This window comes from Panthera onca, chromosome A2, assembly GCF_046562875.1.
Source record: "Panthera onca isolate mPanOnc1 chromosome A2, mPanOnc1 haplotype 2, whole genome shotgun sequence".
Taxonomy (NCBI): Eukaryota; Metazoa; Chordata; class Mammalia; order Carnivora; family Felidae; genus Panthera; species Panthera onca.
Window position 1 is genome coordinate 67,798,414 of NC_138340.1, and position 18,625 is coordinate 67,817,038.

The window sequence follows — 18,625 nt, forward strand, 5'->3', positions numbered from 1 at the left end:
TAGATAAAAAACGTTAAGATGCTCAGCCACAGAGTCCTCCTGCATCTTGACACTGTACAATCCAGACCCGACTTCAATGTCTGATTCCTTCATCCAGCCATCGAACACAAGCCTAAACTGTGTAAAAAGCACCCCTTACTTCCCTTTACTGATTCTCCCCTAGTTACTTCTCAGACTGTTACCAGTAGTCTTTAGTGAGTTTTGTCACCCTACAGAGGTGAAGGGTGCAGCCGGTACATTTTCACTGCCACCTGTCTTCTCTCACTTCCGTATCTTTATTACATAGCCCATTGCTGTTAAGGTTTTCTCCTCTCTATCTTTGTTTCTTCTTTACATTAAGGAACTGTCTTAAGGGTGTGATGAGTCTTTCTCTACACAGCAGAACTCTGGAGTTGGGTGCTATAGATACAATCACACACTCACAAGCAGAATCTGTTTGATATCTCTGGAACATCTTCCCCTATCAACTATGGTCAAATACACTGGAAGTTCATTCTGTGACTCCTACAGCAAAAGCTAGCTGAGATTGGCACACTATTCCTCCACTAGGAGCAGCTTGCCCAAATTCAGTGTCTCACAGAATATGTGGCTTTCTCTACCACAGAGGGGAAGGAATGTCGCACTCCATGGACCTCAGGGTTTGCAGGTGCTGGATGATGCTCTAGGGAATAGCTTTCACCCAAACTTGGACGGCATGTCATTAAAGAAGTCTGATCATTCTTCCACTGGGAAGGACATTTTCTGACCACCAGTGTATGTCCTTAGAAAGGGACGGTGTTCAATATTGCGCTTACAGAACCAAGGTTCTTCAGACAAACCCCTTGCTTTTCTGGAGCTATGGGAGGATGCAGAATCTCTGCTTTCTCTTCTTTTGCTGATCTTGGCCTAGTTACAGTCCCCCTTCCTCCTAAACCCAAGTCTTAAATCTCTGGTGGAATTTATACCCACTCTCTTACATAGCAGGTGGTGACTGAAGAAGGGCCTACCCTCATGGTATCAGCACCTGTAACCTCCAATATAACTCTACAGACCATGGAGTATGCTACTTTGTAAAGTATACTTTAATCATTTTATTTCATATCATATCCCAATCTCACTTTTATGTGTGTGTGTGTGTGTGTGTGTGTGTGTGTGTGTGTGTGTTTAATTTCCAGATGTGGAAACAAGATAATCAATTTTTCTCTTCAAAAGAGCTAGATGCATTAATCTGTCTTTGTCTCCAAGCAGGATTTTGTCAGGGATATACAATTCTCTTCCTTTCTAGAGATTTATTTTATTTTTCATTCTAGTCATTTTAAATAATCCTTTAAAATATTTTTTTTTAAGAGAGAGAGAGAATTGTGAGTGGAGAAGGGGCAGAGGAGAGAGAGAGAGAGAGAGTGAGAGAGAGAGAGAGAGAGAAAGGAGAATCTCAAGCAGGCTCCACACTCAGTGTGGAGTCCCCCATAGGACTCACTCCCATGACCATGAGATCATGAGCTGAGCCAAAATCAAGAGTCAGCCACTCAACTGACTGACCCACTCAGGCATCCTTAAAAATAGTTTTGAACATGAAAAAGACAAAGAAGAAATACAACTATAAAATCAAAATACCTATACACAGTTATTTCATCACGTTTGTACCAAGAATTTTAAGCTTCTCTTTCACATAGCTGAAATGCTGTATATTTAATTTTGTAAGCAGCTTTTTTTAGTTTAATTTTTAGTATAATCCTTTTACATTTTGTTGGGAACTCTCATGTAATTATTATTTTCATTTGTTTTATAATACAGTGTTTTAAATGGGCATCAAAATTTACTTGGCCATGCCTATATCTTTAGATATTTTTATACTTTCAATATTTTCCTTATAAATAGGATAGCATAAAGAAAACATTAGTACGTGAAGTATTTTCTATGTTTTAGATACCTTTTAAAATATATTTTTTATTTTATATTGTCAAAATAGTTGGCAGATATTTGTACAATCTATACTCTCATTTCAATTTTATGTTCTTATTTCACTGCCCCTTGCTATCAATGCACATGGGCACACACATGCACACACACACACGATGCAGACAAAAACACACCCAGACAAATTTTAAGTGTGTACTAAGGTGGAAAGCGAAAATGTAACTCATTTTAATTTTTATCACTTTGATTGCTACTGGGTGTGAACAAATATAAATGTGTATCGATTCATCAGTCGATGGACATTTAGGCTCTTTCCATAATTTGGCTATTGTTTAAAGTGCTGCTATAAACATTGTTTAAAGTGCTGCTATTGATTAAAGTGCTGCTATAAACATTGGGGTACAAGTGCCCCTATGCATCAGCACTCCTGTATCCCTTGGGTCAATTCCTAGCAGTGCTACTGCTGGGTCATAGGGTAGTTCTATTTTTAATTTTTTGAGGAACCTCCACACTGTTTTCCAGAGCAGCCGCACCAGTTTGCATTCCCACCGACAGTGCAAGAGGGTTCCCGTTTCTCCACATCCTCTCCAGCATCTGTAGTCTCCCGATTGGTTCATTTTAGCCTCTCTGACTGGCATGAGGTGTGGTTTATATACACAATGGAATACTACCTGGCAATGAGAAAGAATGAAATATGGCTTTTTGTAGCAACGTGGATGGAACTGGAGAGTGTTATGCTAAGTGAAATAAGTCACACAGAGAAAGACAGATACCATATGTTTTCACTCTTATGTGGATCCTGAGAAACTTAACAGAAGACCATGGGGGAGGGGCAGGAAAAAAAAAGTTAGAGAGGGAGAGAGCCAAACCATAAGAGACTCTTCAAAATTGAGAGCAAACTAAGGGTTGATGGGGGGTGGGAGGGAGGGGAGGGTGGGTGATGGGTATGGAGGAGGGCACGTGTTGGGATGAGCACTGGGTGTTGTATGGAATCCAATGTGACAGTAAATTTCATATTAAAAAAAATAAAGTATTTTTCTTTCTTCTGATAAAAATATATAAATGTGTGTTAGAAGGAAGAGGGTAAATACTACAAACAAGAAAATGAAGAGAAGCAATTTGCAGTAAAGCTGGGATTAGAAATTAATTTATTAGTAATAATTAAGCACTTCACAGGTATCCTGTGGGGAATAACTGGAATGAGGTCTGCGAAGTATTCATCAAGACAGGTATGTTAAAACTTGATAAATTATACGTCTTGTACTTATCTTCTAAGACCTTGTCTGAATATGTCTTTTGAAACAAGACAAAATACACTCATATCCTTCTCTATATGAGTGTTACTCAAATATCTTAAAGTAGATATCATACTTCTCTTCAGTCATTTATATAGTCCTTGAAATCTTTTTTTATGAAATTAATTTCCTGGTGATACATTTGATGAACCTTTTATGATCATGCTCCATATTGAGTATGCTCATGTCTCTATTATCCGGTATTTAAGTCATCTAAAACTGTATGTTTGTTTATAGGAATATTAACACACCCTAGTCATCAAGATGCACTGGTGAAAGTTTAAAACCACCGCCATTTGTTTCTATGCATCAGGGTGTAGGCCAATTTATCTTCTCAAGTTTTAATTTGTAAAAACCTTAACTGTGTTAAATATGATTGCTTCGAGCTGAATTGTGTCCCCACAAATCCATATGGTGAAACCCTAGCTTCCACTTCCTCCTGATATGATTTTAATATATATCTAAAAATGTAAAGACGCTTTAGGGGCGCCTTGGTGGCTCAGTGGGTGGAGCCTCCGGCTTCGGCTAAGATCATGGTCTCACAGTTCGTGAGTTGGAGCCCCACATCGGGCTCTGTGCTAACAAACAGCTCAGAGCCTGGAGCCTGCTTCGGATCCTGTATCTCTCTCTCTCTCCCCTGCTCATGCTCTGCCTCTCTCTGTCTCTTAAAAATAAATGTTAATACATATATGTATATATATATATATATATATATATATATATATATATATACACATACACACACACACACAAACATACACACACACACACATGTATATATATATATATATATATATATATATATATATATATATATAGACTCTTTGGAAGTGGTAATAGGAGGAGGCTGGAGGAGTTCTGAAGTGTGATTACGAGAAGTCTAGACTGCCTTGAAAGGATTGTTGGTGAAAAAATTGGGGCATGAAGGCGATTTTGATGAGAGTTCACAAAGCAAAAGGAAGAGCTAGAGGACAAGTCTCCATCTTATTTTAGATTAAATAAGTAATCTTCAGTAGCATATTGGTTAAAAATATGAACATTAAAGGTGCTTTCTTGGTGAGGTCTGGCATAGAAATCTGGAACATGTTGTTGGACAATGGAGAAAGGGTGATCCTTTTACAAAGTGGCAAAGAGCTTGGCTGAACTGCGTTCTAGTGTTTTTGTGGAAAGCAGATATTAAGAGTGACGAGACTGGGGGCGCCTGGGTGGCGCAGTCGGTTAAGCGTCCGACTTCAGCCAGGTCACGATCTCGCGGTCTGTGAGTTCGAGCCCCGCGTCGGGCTCTGGGCTGATGGCTCGGAGCCTGGAGCCTGTTTCCGATTCTGTGTCTCCCTCTCTCTCTGCCCCTCCCCTGTTCATGCTCTGTCTCTCTCTGTCCCAAAAATAAATAAAAAACGTTGAAAAAAAAAAATTAAAAAAAAAAAAAGAGTGACGAGACTGGGTATTTAACGTGGGAGATTTCTGAGCAAACTGTGAATGATTGACTTGGTTTCTTCTTACTGCTTATAGTAAAATGCAAGAGACACAGAAAGAGAAAGATAGCAGGCTTGTAATCTTCAGAAGTCTCAAAGTTATTATGTCAGACATATACCCTGAGGAGACTCCCAGGGAGCCAGCCACACTTCAATGTAATCCTCTTCTCTTGAATGCAAACAGGACCTGTGATTTGTGTCTAGCAAAGAGAATATGGCATAGGTAAAGGGATTTTACAGATGTAGTTAAGGCCCCTAATCAGCTGTCTTTGAGTTAATCAAAAGAGAGAGAATCCTGGGTGGGTCAGACTTCATTAAATGAAAGACTCTAAAAATATATATTCTCCTGCCAACTTTAAAGACATAAGCTGTCATGCTAATAGAGGGCCATGTGGCTAGGACCTGAGGTGAATTCTAGGAGCTGAGAGCAACCTGATGTCAAGAGGCAGTGTGAAAACAGGAACCTCCATCCTATAAGTACAAGGAACTGAATTCTGCCACGAAAAATCTTGGGAGAAGATTCCAGGCTCCATGCAAGAATATGGCCTACACAACATTGTGGATTCAGCTCATGAGGTCCTGAGCAGAGAACCTAGCATCTCCGGACCAGACATTGGACCAGCCAAAACTGTGAGTTGATGAATGAGTAAGGATTTAAGCTGCCATGTGGTAATTTGGTATATGGCAATGGCACTAATAAAGTTATAAAAATTATGGAAACATCATGGAAATATTTCAGTCTAGAGGAGAATAACTTTTCAAGATAATTTAAAAAAACACGTGATATTAGAGTAGATGTTTTCTTATAAAGAATATTATTTGGAACACTAGTAAAACTTCACCGGTGTCTGAAGAATTCATGGATGTCAATAACAGTTTCAGAGGGAAAAGCCACTGTGAGTGATTTGGATTTAGGGATTTCTTATAAGGATTAGAACATTTGCAATTGTGGAGAGTGGTTATAGGATATGTAGTCTCGTTTAGACACTGCATCTGGATTTGCATTGAGAATATATGAAGCATTTTAAACTCAAAAATAAGCCAAATAACATAATTTAAAAATAGAAAAAAATACACAGAAATTAAAAAAAAATGAAAATGAAAACCAAGTTCATAAGATGCCATTAAAGAAGTGAAGAGAAGGATATTTCTACACTAAATGCTTACATTGAGAAGGGGGAAAGTCTCATGACAATAATGCAAGTTCATACCTTAAGGAACTAGAAAAAGAAGAGCAAAACCAACCTAAAGCAAACAGAAGAAATGAAATAATAAAATAAGAGTTGAAAATTGTTTAAATTGGAAACGTAATAGAGAAGATAAAAACAAACAAAAAAGTGGCTCTTTGAAACGCTCAATTATAATCGGTAAACTTTTACCAAGACTGACAAAGATTAAAAGGGAAAAGACAAGAATTTATCAATATCAGGACTGATGTAAGAATGTTCAGTCATTTAAAAACTGCTGGAAAACAATAAACAGCTCTCCATATATATGTGGCAGGTAAGATGATACACACCAATTACTATTACATATACTAAATTTCACCAAATATGAAATAGAAAATTCAAATACTTTTATAACTGTTAAAGAATGGGTTATGCCAAAAGGTTGAAAAAGAATTAATGTCAACCCTACAGTCTCTTCTAGAGAATTTGAGAGAAATGTGTCACTTTCAACTCAATTTATGAGGTCAACATGACTATTCCACCATAGCTCACCAAACACTGCCTGCATACACATAGGAGGATTACAAACACATCTCAAAAATCTAGACAAAAAACTTCCCAACAAACTATTAACAAATATGATTCATCAGTGCAAAAAATCATTATATATCACAACAACTGGGCTGTATCTCCAGGTATCCCAGCCTTATCCAGTATTTGAAAATCAATCAGCACAATCCTCTATACTGATGCTAAAGAAGAAACACACATGATCGTATAAAATAGTTGCCAAACCTGATTCATGATAAAAATTCATTCTAGGCAACTAGAGATAAAGAATGATTTGCTCACCTTGATCAAGAACATCTGCACAGACACACCGCGAATATCATAAATGTTTTCCTGCCTCGTGTCAGGAACAAAACAAAGGTGGACGCTTCTATTCAATATAGTACCGGAAGCAAGAGCCAATATGCGAGGGCAAGAAAAAAGAAATAAATTGTATACATATAGGAAAGGAAGAAACAAAACTGTCCCTATTTATAGATGACATTTGTGTACAAATAAGATCCCCAAAAATCTTCCAGAAAAGGAAAGAGAAGTGAGAACTAATAAGTGAATTCAACAAGGTAGCAGATCAACACGTAAAAACAAAACAAAATCATTCTTATTTTTTTATACTAGTGATAAATGCAGGAGAAGTGAAATTAAAAATACAATGCCATTTACAATAGCTCAAGAAATGAAATACTTATGTGTAAATCTAACTAACCACATACAAGACTTATATACTATGAAACACCAATGAAAGAAATTAGGTAGGACTTACATACATGAATTACAGGATCATGGTTCAAAAGATGAACAAGGTAATATGATTAATCTCCCCAAAATGATCTATAGATCAACCTAATGTTTTTCAAAACCTCTGCGAGCTTTTTTTTTCTCCCTACATATAGACATGCTTTCTATAAATGATATGGACAAGCAAAAGAATTAAATAACTAAATAATTTGGAAAAGAAGAATAAATTGGGGTGAACGATCCCACCTGGTTTTAAGACTTACATAGTTACAGTAATCGACACTGTCTGTTACTAGTGATTGGACGGACACTTAGATAATGGAAAAGACCCCCCCAAAATAGATCTACTCAAAAATGCCCAACTGATTTTTGTCACAGATACAAGTGCCATTCAATACAGAAAGACAGTCTTTTTAATTATAAATAACAGCAAATCAAGTCACATACAAAAAGTGACTTGGGGTGCCTGTGTGGCTCAGTCGGGTCAAGCATCCGACTTTGGCTCAGGTCATGATCTCGCGGTTTGTGAGTTCGAGCCCCATGTCAGCTCTGTGCTGACAGCTTGGAGCCTGAAGCTTGCTTCAGATTCTGTGTCTCCCTCTCTCTCTGACCCTCCCCCGTTCATGCTCTGTCTCTCTCTGTCTCAAAAATAAGTAAATGTTAAAAAAAAGGAACTTAAGTTCATGGGTCATGAACTTAACATGGATCTTAAAAGTCTATACAACTTTTAGAAACAATATAGAAAAAAAATATTTTACTAGCTAAAGGAAGGTGAAAAAATCTTGGGCATGTCACCCAAAAGCACAATCATTAAAATAAAAGTTGATTAAATTTTCTGAAAATTAAATTACACTCACCAAAATTCAAAATGTTTGGCCTGAGAAAAGAATACTGTTAATTGGATAAAAACACTGGCAGAAAATGTGTTCAAACCACTTACCTGACAAAAAACAAATCTTAGACTTCATAAAGAACTCTCAATACTCAAAAATTAAAATAATTTAAATTACCCAATCAGAAAATGAACAGCACATAAGAACGGGCACTTCACTTAAGAATATATAGAGATGGCACAAATGTCGCTATTAGAAGAAGCCACATTAAGACCACAATGAGATATCACTATATTTAAAGGTCTTTAAACAATAATTATAAGTGCTGGCAAGCATATGGAGAAACTGAATGTCCTATACATTGTTGGTGGGAATTAACAGTGACATTGGAAAATAGTTTTAGGAGGTTTATTTAAAACACACACACACACACACACACACACACACACACACACAATAATTATGCACTTACTGTATGACCAGTAATCACATTCTTTGGTATTTATCCTGGAGAAATGAAAATTTATGGTCACACAAAAACGAGGACACAAATGTTCAAAGCATCTTTTGCTATAATCTGCCCAAACTTGTCTGTCAACAAGCATCGGGATAAAAAATACAAAGAAGCCTTGGCAGGATGGGACAATACTTAGTCATAGAGCAAACTATCAATTCAGGTTGTCATGGGGATGGTCATTATTGTTAATGAAGAACAGCCGATCGCAAAAGGTTCCTTATAGAATGATTCCATTCATAGGACATTTTTTAAAAAGTGACAAAACTACAGAGATGGTGGACATGCTATTCCTTGCTAGGGTACACAGACTGGGGTGGAAACAATTTTAAAGAGGTAACATAAGAGAATTCCATCATGGTGATGGCACAGTGCTGTGATGTGGTTTTTGTAGTGTTTACATAAATTTACCCATTTATAAATGGATCCATTTATAAATGCATAGAACTACACGCCTGTGCAGACATGTTTGCACATAAAACCTGCAAAAAGTGAACAAGGACTGTAGTCTCATTACTAGTATTATACGAGTCTTGTCAATTTCTTGGTAACAGTATTGTACCAGTGTTGTCAATTTCCTAGTTTTGATACACTAGTGCATTATGTAAGAGGTTACCTGGGAAGAAGTTGAATGAAGCATTCATGGAAATGTAGGTTTTTCTATTCCCTTGAGTTTAATATGGTTATTCAGAAGACCACACTTATTCTTAGAATACACATGCTAATGTACACAGAAACTGTTATAATATTTAAGAGGAAGAGAGAAAATAAGTAGCAAATGTTATCGAAGGATAAATATATGCTCATTGCATATAATATTTTTGTCAGTTTTTCTGAGGATTTAAGCTTACAGAAATTAAGTAAAAAATTGAGGCAAGTAAATTTGGTGGACCACAATGACAAAGTATGAACTAAGATACGATAAAGTAACTCACAAATTCGTCACCTGTTTTTTCTATTCAAATTTCATTATTTGATATTAAACATTTTTAAAGTAATGTATATAAAAGACCTTTCTATAAATATAGCCACAATTACTTTCTCCAGAGAAAAAAAAATTGACAAGCTAGTGCCTCACAGACTAAATGGGGGATTACTGCCTGCTTTTGTAAATGAAGTTTTATTAGAATAAAGACACATCTGGGGGTCCTGGGTGGTTCAGTCGGTTAAGCATCCGACTTCAGCTCAGGTCACAATCTCACGGTCCGTGAGTTCGAGCCCTGCGTCAGGCTCTGTGCTGACAGCTCAGAGCCTGGAGCCTGCTTCCGATTCTGTGTCTCCTTCTCTCTCTGCCCCTCCCCCATTCATGCTCTGTCTCTCTCTGTCTCAAAAATAAATAAAAGTGTTAAAAAAAAAAGAATAAAGACACATCTTTTATTTTAGGTGTGGCCTATAGATTATTTCTCACAAGGATGGCTGACTTGAATTATCTGCATCAAGCAATCCCTTAGTCCACAAAGTCTAAAATATTTATTATGCTCTGTGTTTAAACGAACACGTAGTAAATACTCTTCACATCTTGGGCCATATGGTCACTCTTACAACTACACAAATCTGCCACTGTAGTGTGAAAGTAGCCATAGACCAAACATAAACAAATGGGTACAGCCAGGAAACTACAAGAATTGTAGTTTCAAGATTTAGCCTATTTATAGCAGACAAAATAGACATTAAAACAAGGCTACAACAAGAGACAAAGAGGGCATTACATAATAATAAAATGATGAACCCAACAAGAGAATATAACAATTGTAAATATCTACACACACAACATTGTAGCACCTAAATAAAATAAAGAGACAAGTTGATAGTAATCAAATAATAGGGGATTTTAACACTCAACTTATGTCAGTGGATAGATCATTCAGACAGAAAATCAATAAGGAAATAATGTCTTTTTTTTTTTTTCAACGTTTTTTATTTATTTTTTTTTTTTTGGGACAGAGAGAGACAGACAGAGCATGAACGGGGGAGGGGCAGAGAGAGGGAGACACAGAATCGGAAACAGGCTCCAGGCTCTGAGCCATCAGCCCAGAGCCTGACGCGGGGCTCGAACTCACGGACCGCGAGATCGTGACCTGGCTGAAGTCGGACGCCTAACCGACTGCGCCACCCAGGCGCCCCGGAAATAATGTCTTTTAATAACACATTAAACCAGATGGACATAACAGATATGTACACTCTATTTCATCCAAAAATGACAGAATACACATTCATTTCAAGTGCACATGGAACATTCTCCAGAATATATTACATACTAGAACATAAAACAGGCCTCGATAAATTAAAAAAAAAAATAGAAACCTTACCATGCATCTTTTCTGACCACAAAGTTATGAAACAAAAAATAAATCACAAGAAAAAAAAAAACAGAAAAAAACACAAACCCATGGATACTAAACAACATGATACTAAAAAACAATGGATAAATGATGCAATCAAGTAAGAAACAAACAAAAAAACAAAAAATACATGGAGACAAATGAAAACGAAAGCATAATGGTCCACAATCTGAGACACAACAAAAACAGTTCTAAGAGAGAAGTATATAGGAAAACAGGCTTAGTTCAATAAGTAACAAAAAGTTTAAGTTAACAATCTAACTTTGCACTTAGAGGAACAGAAAAAGAAGAATGAAGCCCAAGGTGAGGAGAAAAAAAGGAAATCATAAAATCAGAGAAGATAGGAAAGAAAGAAGGAAAGGGAAATAAATGAAACCAAGAGCTGGTTCCTTGAAAAGATAACCAAATTTACAAATCCTTAGACTGGCTCATCAGGGAAAAAAGGAGAAAAGACACAAATAATATCAGAAATGAGAGAGGTGAAGAACTGATACTACAGAAATGCAAAGGATTATAAGAAAACACCATGAAAAATGATATGCCAACATCCTGGACAACCTAGCAGAAAAGAAGAAATTCCAAGAAACATACAATCTTCCAAAACTGAACCAGGAAGAGATAAAAACCTGAATAGACTGACTACAAGTAACAAAACTAAAAAGTACCTGGCTGGCTCAGTCGGTAGAGCATACTGCTCTTGATCTCAGGGTTAAGAGCTCGAGCCCCCTGTTAAGTGTAGAGATTATTGAAGAATAAAATCTTTAAAAAAAGTAACAAAATTGAATCGGTAATCAGAAAACTACCAAAAAATGGGGTGGGTGGCTCAGTCGGTTGAGCATCTGACTCCTGATTCCGGCTCAGATCATGATTCCAAGGTTGTGGGATAAAGCCCCTCCTTGATAAGAGTTTTCCAGATACCTCTCCAGAGCAAGGGAAGCAAAAGCAAAAATAAACTTTGGGGACTACATCAAAATATAAAGTGTTTGCAAAGCAAAGCACACCATCAAAATAAACAAACCAAAAAGCAAAAACAAAAACAAAAAGACAACCTACTGAATGGGAGAAGATATTTGCAAATGATATACTGGATAAGGTATTAATATCAAAAATATATAAAAACTCATACTATTCAACATCCAAAATGAACCACATTCTGATTAAAAAATGAGCAGAGGACCTATTGGACACTTTTCCAAAGAATACAGACATATAGCCAACAGACACATGAAAAGATGCTCAAAATCACTAATCATCAGGAAAATGCAAATCACAATCACAATGATAGTTCACCTCAGAATGTTAGAATTACTAAACTCAGAAACACAAGAAATAATGAGTGTTGGTGAGGTCCTGAGGAAAAAAGAAAGCGTGTTCACTGTTGGTGGGAATGCAAACTGGTACAGCCACTGTGGAATACAGTATGTAGTTTCCTCAAAAAAATTGAGAATGGAAATACCATATAATCCAATAATTCCACTATTGGGTGTTCATCCAGGGAAAATGAAAACACTAACTGGAAAAGACATATACACTTCCATGTTTATTGCAGCATTATTTGCAATAGCCAAGACATGGAAACAACCTAAGACTCCATTAATAGATGAATGGAAAAGAAAAATAAGGTATATATACAAAATGGGAGATTACACAGCCATAAAAAGGATAAGATCATGCCATTCGAGACAACATGGATGGACCTAGAGGTATCATACTAAGTGAAATAAGTCAGACTGAGAAAGATATATACCGTATGATTCCATTCATAAAATGGAAGCTAAAAAATGAATAAACAAATAGAATGCAGAATCAGAACTATAAATATAGGGATCAAACTGATGGTTGCCAGAGGAGAAGGAGGTGGAGGTTTGGGCAAAATGGGTAAAGGGGAGGGGGAGATACAGGCCTCTGGTTATGGATTGAGTAAGTCACACAAATAAAGAGCAGACCATAAGGAATATAGTCAATGATATTGTAATAGCGATGGAATGGGACAGATGGTAGCTAGACTAGTGGCGAACATAGCCTAAGGTATAAAGTTGTTTAACCACTAGGTTGCATATCTGAAACTAATGTAACATTGTATGCCAACGATATTCACAAAAAAAACAAAACAAAAAGCAAAATATAAAGATGCGCCCTAAGGATCGCCACCTTTGTAATCTTTCCTGACCCATCATCCAGACTGAGTTAGATGCCAAAGAACACTTTGAGCACTTTTATCTCAACTGCGAGCCCACAAGAAGAAAAATCAGATTTCCTCATTTTTCTTTCCCTTCTGGTTTAGAACCTAGGGAGGGCAAGGCGAACATCTTACTTATTCTATTTTCAACACTTAGAACATGGTTTTAACTAGAGGAGAAATGAAAATCTGAACTAATAAATAAAAGAAGAAAGAAGTGGTTCTAATAATATTATCTATTAAATTATCTATTATCTATTAAAATTATCTATTAAGTTATCTATTAAATTTTATAGATAAATTAAATTATCTATAAAACAGTTAATGACCAAAATCTTATTTTTCAGGTCTGCTGTATACCAAAGTTGAAAAAAAAATACGAAGGTTGTCATGATGGGGATAGTGGTGTATATATAAAGTTTAAATAATTCAATCGGTTACTTAGAATTATTTGATAAAGTGACTCTCTGAAGACTACAGATGGTTTATTTAGTTAAATCTATTTAACAAAGTCACCAGAATAATGGAAGAGATGCTTCTTCCTCTTCAAAACTTGTGTTTTTGTTAAGTAATCAAGAGTTTAAATGGATCGTATACGTGTAGCTTTGTACAAGAGGAATGAGGAGAAAAATGAGCAGGTGTGAGAAATATTGTTTTTCTAATTACTGTTATGATTTGATATTGCTAGTGTTTTTTTTTATAGCCTTCAGTGGTCTAGAGCATCATTTAATCTGCCAGAAGAGAGAACAGCTAATGTTTAAAATATGTACTTTACTAAGGAGACATTATGAAACTTTTACCCTTAAAGATATAAAACACGGACCCCCAAATGACTCGCCATTTTTGAGTGTGTGCTTCATTGGGTGTATTTTTAAAACATGCCTGCAAGGCAAAATGCAGACATTTTAAAGTTAAGGCTAATTTTGTGTGGTTTCATTTCACAATATGTCTTGTATTTTTACTGTATTCATATGGAAGGAAATACTGACTTAATTTAATGTGTATTCCTGAGAAAAACATATTAGTATTGTAAGTTAACCAAGAAATATCAGAGGCAGTTGCTATCACTTAACTTGGAAGAGATGTCCTAGGGTTCGTAACATCTACTAACTAACATATGCTTCTTCATGCCCCATGACTTGAAAAAGGTGGAAAAATGAAAATTATTCCTTTTGATCCAAATGCATTTTTAGCTGCCCCTGTCAAATACCACTCAGTTCCTCAAGCTGTTAGTCAATGGTCGATAATATGGGTGCAATTGGTATGTCCCCACGGTTAGCGTTCACTCAATCTTGACTTTCAGAATTTATTTTTCCATTTGAGAATGAAATCATATCTAATCCTTGCTGTGTGACCTCTGCTATCTCTCCTGCTAACTCACACTTTTCAAACCTATCATTTTAAAAAAATCAACTCTGCTGCTCATTTCAGTTTGGGGCACTAGGTATTTTGAAGCCAGCATGCCAACGGTTTAGTTGAAATAAAGACAGATTTTATTTGACAGCACTGAGTTCAAATCCATGGCACGTAAGCAAGGCACTGAACAGTAAGCCCGATCCCGTTACCTTCAACATAAGAAACAGTATTTTCTTACTCCGCTGTCAGAGCTGTTTTAAAGCTGAAATGAGAAAATGATATGAAAGAGCGGCATAGTAATGTTATATAAGAACACAGTATTTTTCATTAATTAATGGAGTAGGGATCCAGCGTTTCCTCAAGTTGATTTTCACCTGGTTTGAGGCACGTCTGAACTTAACTGGAGCACCGGTGAATCTAGATGAAGCACAGAATCCTGGGTATATGTTTCCTATGAAAACCCTTGGTCAAAACTGTTCCAAACAGAAGAAACTACTAAAGTGTATATAGATTCAAGAAAAAAAAAAAAAAAAAAGTGTGTGTGTGTGGGGGGGAGGGTGGTGGTCAGGGTGGAAAGGAGTCGTTCAAAACACATAACCAGGAGTCGTTCAAAACACATAACCAGATCTGTAGATAGGCTTCCCTCTGCTCCAGCCTTGAATCCTAAGGGCGCGGGAGGTCACCAATAAAACAGTCAGTAAAACAGAAGGTGCTTCCCCCTGAAGCAGTGTCAGATACTGAAAAGAGAAAGCGTTCAAAAATAGCAAAAGCTTTCACCACAGAAGCTTTGAGGACAATATGTGGTAAATCCTAAGGCATAGACAACAGTGGTGGGATCAATGGGATCACCACAGAGCCATCGCTCCTCAGTGAGCACGGGTGATGTAGAAAGCAACAGTCCAGCCCCCTTCGCTTACTGCAGAGAAGGCAGGCAAGAGGCCCAAAGAGAAGTTCGGCTCCTCACTGTTCCGTTGTTTTCTATGGAATAGCACCTGGCCAGAGGAGAAGACACGGTGCGTAGACTGGGGTCATCTCACCGCCAGGGAGCCCCCCAACCAAAGACCCCTGCCAGTTTTGGGTGAGGGAACCGGGAGGAAGGAGAGAGGAAAAGCTGAGGGTGGAAACGTATGCTGCATCAGTGGGACCTCAGCTGAGTCCCCCGGTAAGGAAGTCTTGAGTAAAGAAGATGCCCCAATAAAGAGGCCTCCTGATAAGGGGGTGCTTGGACTTGGAATGCAGGTATGCATATGAACAGAGCAGGTCCAGGGAGGCCTGAGTTCTTAATGGCAACTCCCTTAGGAAACTGTGATCTACTTAGTTTGCACACTGAGGCCTCACTGGGGACCATTGTCCCAGGAAGCCGGCCTGGCAAAGCTTGAAGGCAGCCTTCTCATTACCCTGAGGTGGAGAGGCCCTGGGCATTGATGAGGAAGCATAAGGCAAGCTGACAAGCCACAGACAACCCACCCCCACCCCCCCACCGGTGGGATATGTGTGATATGCCTCAGGCACTCCTGGCTGCCCCAGAAGTAAGGAAAGGGGAAAAACAAATGGTTAACTGATAGAGATCATAGTCCTGCAGGACCCTAGTGTCCATCTATTTACCACTATCTTAGTAAATCACAAGAAAAAAGCAATCTTATCAATGGCCTCATCTCCAGAAACCTATAGACTCCGTTTCCTGGAGCCCTAATATTACCCCTCCATAATGATGTGGGAATCAAAGGCAGAAAGAAATGGCAGATAGAACTCAATTTCCTTATAACCTGCAGCCCATTGACAGACACTTGAGGCCTACAGAGTAAAACTTTTCTCCAGGAACTCCCTAGGTCTTAATGCTCATCTTTGCTAGAGGGCAAACAACCCTAGTTTGACAATAGCTAGGCCTCCAGTATCCTGGGAGTCTTCTTTAGCCTACGAAAATCTCACTGGAAACTTCCCCTGGACTTTACCTCCCCCAACTCCATAGTATACAACCAGTCTCTCCTCATGGTGCCCGGGCAGCTCTCCCTGCCCACGAGTCCAGTCCCTGTGCTTTAATAGAATCGCCTTTTTGCACCAAAGACATCTTCAAGAATTCTTTCTTAGCCATCAGCTTTGGACCCCAGGAATCCCACTATCATCCCAAAAACCTCAGGCATTGCTGCCTCAGGAAAGACATGGCCTCTAGACAATGGGTACTGGCAGGATTAGCAGTATCCTGGCAGATGCCTGTGTTGATGAACACCCCATGGTAGGCATGATATGCTTTGGTGGACACTGATGTTCCTGTGTTGATGAGTAACCCCATGGTGGACACCAATGAGTCCGTGTTGATGAATACTCCATGGTGGGCACTGATGTATCTATGTTGGCAAATACACCTTGGTGGTCACCGATGATGTGTCTATGTTGGCGAGTACCCCACTGATGAGCAGTGATGTGTGCTTAATACTTCTGACCAGTAGCACTTGCTTTGGCAAGAAATATTATCTCAGAGATCTGGAGTTAGGCCGCAGAATCAAGATCAATACCTCCAAAAGGCAATATATAGACCTTCCCGGGCCCTTTAAGAATTATCTAGAATGAATTTAACTGAGGGTAGAATTGCAACAAGTATGGTTAAAAAGACCAAAATCAACATATTTAATACAGTGTTCATGATCCTGGAAATGGGGGTCAGAGAAGGATTTATACACCTGCTCTGTCGGTTAGGATCTGGAAACAGTGAGTACTTGGTTGATGTCTCTAAGCTTCAGTTTGTGAATTTTAAATGAGGGGATAATAACAGTATTCACCGGGCTGGACTGTTGTTAAGGATCAAAATGATACTTCATGTGTTTCAGGAGTGAAAAGGAAATCAAGATATTCTCAGATAAAGGAAAACTAAGGGAATTTATTGCCAACAGACTTAGTCTAAAATAACACTTCATGTAAAGTACTTACCTTGTGTCTGACACATGATAAAGTCTTAATACATTTCAGATATTAGATAATGACCTCTTTTTGTCCCCAAATATATGTAAGCTTAGAAAAATGTATTTTGTACAATTACATATATTTGTGATTCCTTTTAAAAGTTACTGCTTAAAATCCTTAATTCTTTGCAATATATTCCTAAAATTAATTTGTGGCAAGAATAAAACCTTCTCTGTTCTCAATTTCCTCAATATTCAATGAAAAGTCTAAAATAGACAGTCTCCATTCTCCTGCCAAAGCATATTCTATGATTCCATTAAAATACACTGCATTTTTAATAGTTTTTCCATCCCTCTCCTCAATATTTAATCACCAAAGTCTCATATCGACCAGATGACAACCATTTATTTAGCACATGTTCTTTAAATATGTTCAGGCTCTAAGGTAGGGGGTGGGGTTGGAGAGAAAAAAAAAAAAAGAAAGTAAAAAGCGGTGAGTTCAGGCTGCATTTAGATGCTAGTGCTCAGCATGGGAGACAGATGCCACTTGACAAATGGGGGCATATTGTTACAGATGCTACAGTAGAGGCAGGTTATTGTGAAAGCAGAACATTTTAATTGAAAAGATTAATTTCTTGGAAGATTGTGAGGGAATGAAGAGCAGCGTGGAGAAAAAAAACAAAAACAAAAACCATCATTTAATAAATATAATTGCACATTCTCCGTGTATTTTTACTCATCTATTAATTGGAAAATAGGAGAATCCTATAACGCATGTGTCCTTTGAAAAGGAATGGAAATTACCTTACCAAACTTTAGACTTGGGTGGGGCACCTGTGTGGCTCAGTCAGATGATTTTCCAACTCTCAATTTCAGCTCAGGTCGTGATCCCAGGGTCGTGGGATTGAGCCCCATGTCGGGTTCTGCACTGAGCATGGAACCTGCTTGGGATTCTCTCTCCCTCTGCTCCTCTCCCCCACTCATGTGTGTGTTCTCTCTCTCTCTCTCTCTCAAAACAAAACAAAACAAAACAAAACAAAAAAACAAACAAAAACAAAAACAAAAAAACAAAAAAACAACAACAAAAAACAAACCACAGACAAACAAAAATCCCAAAACATCTTGGACCGAGTTGCATTAAGATGTGAAAACCATAAACAGTATCCATAAAGAAATAGATGTGTTAGTATGTGGAGTGTGGACACAAACTGGGAAGATTTCATCTGTGTTTGGACAACAGAAACAGTGCACCATGCAGAGGATTAAAGCCAATTTGAGGTTATGTTGGCCTCTGCTACTTAACTAGCATAAACCGTAAACCTCATTTTGCTCATCTATAAATTCAGCACCATAATAATATATACGTT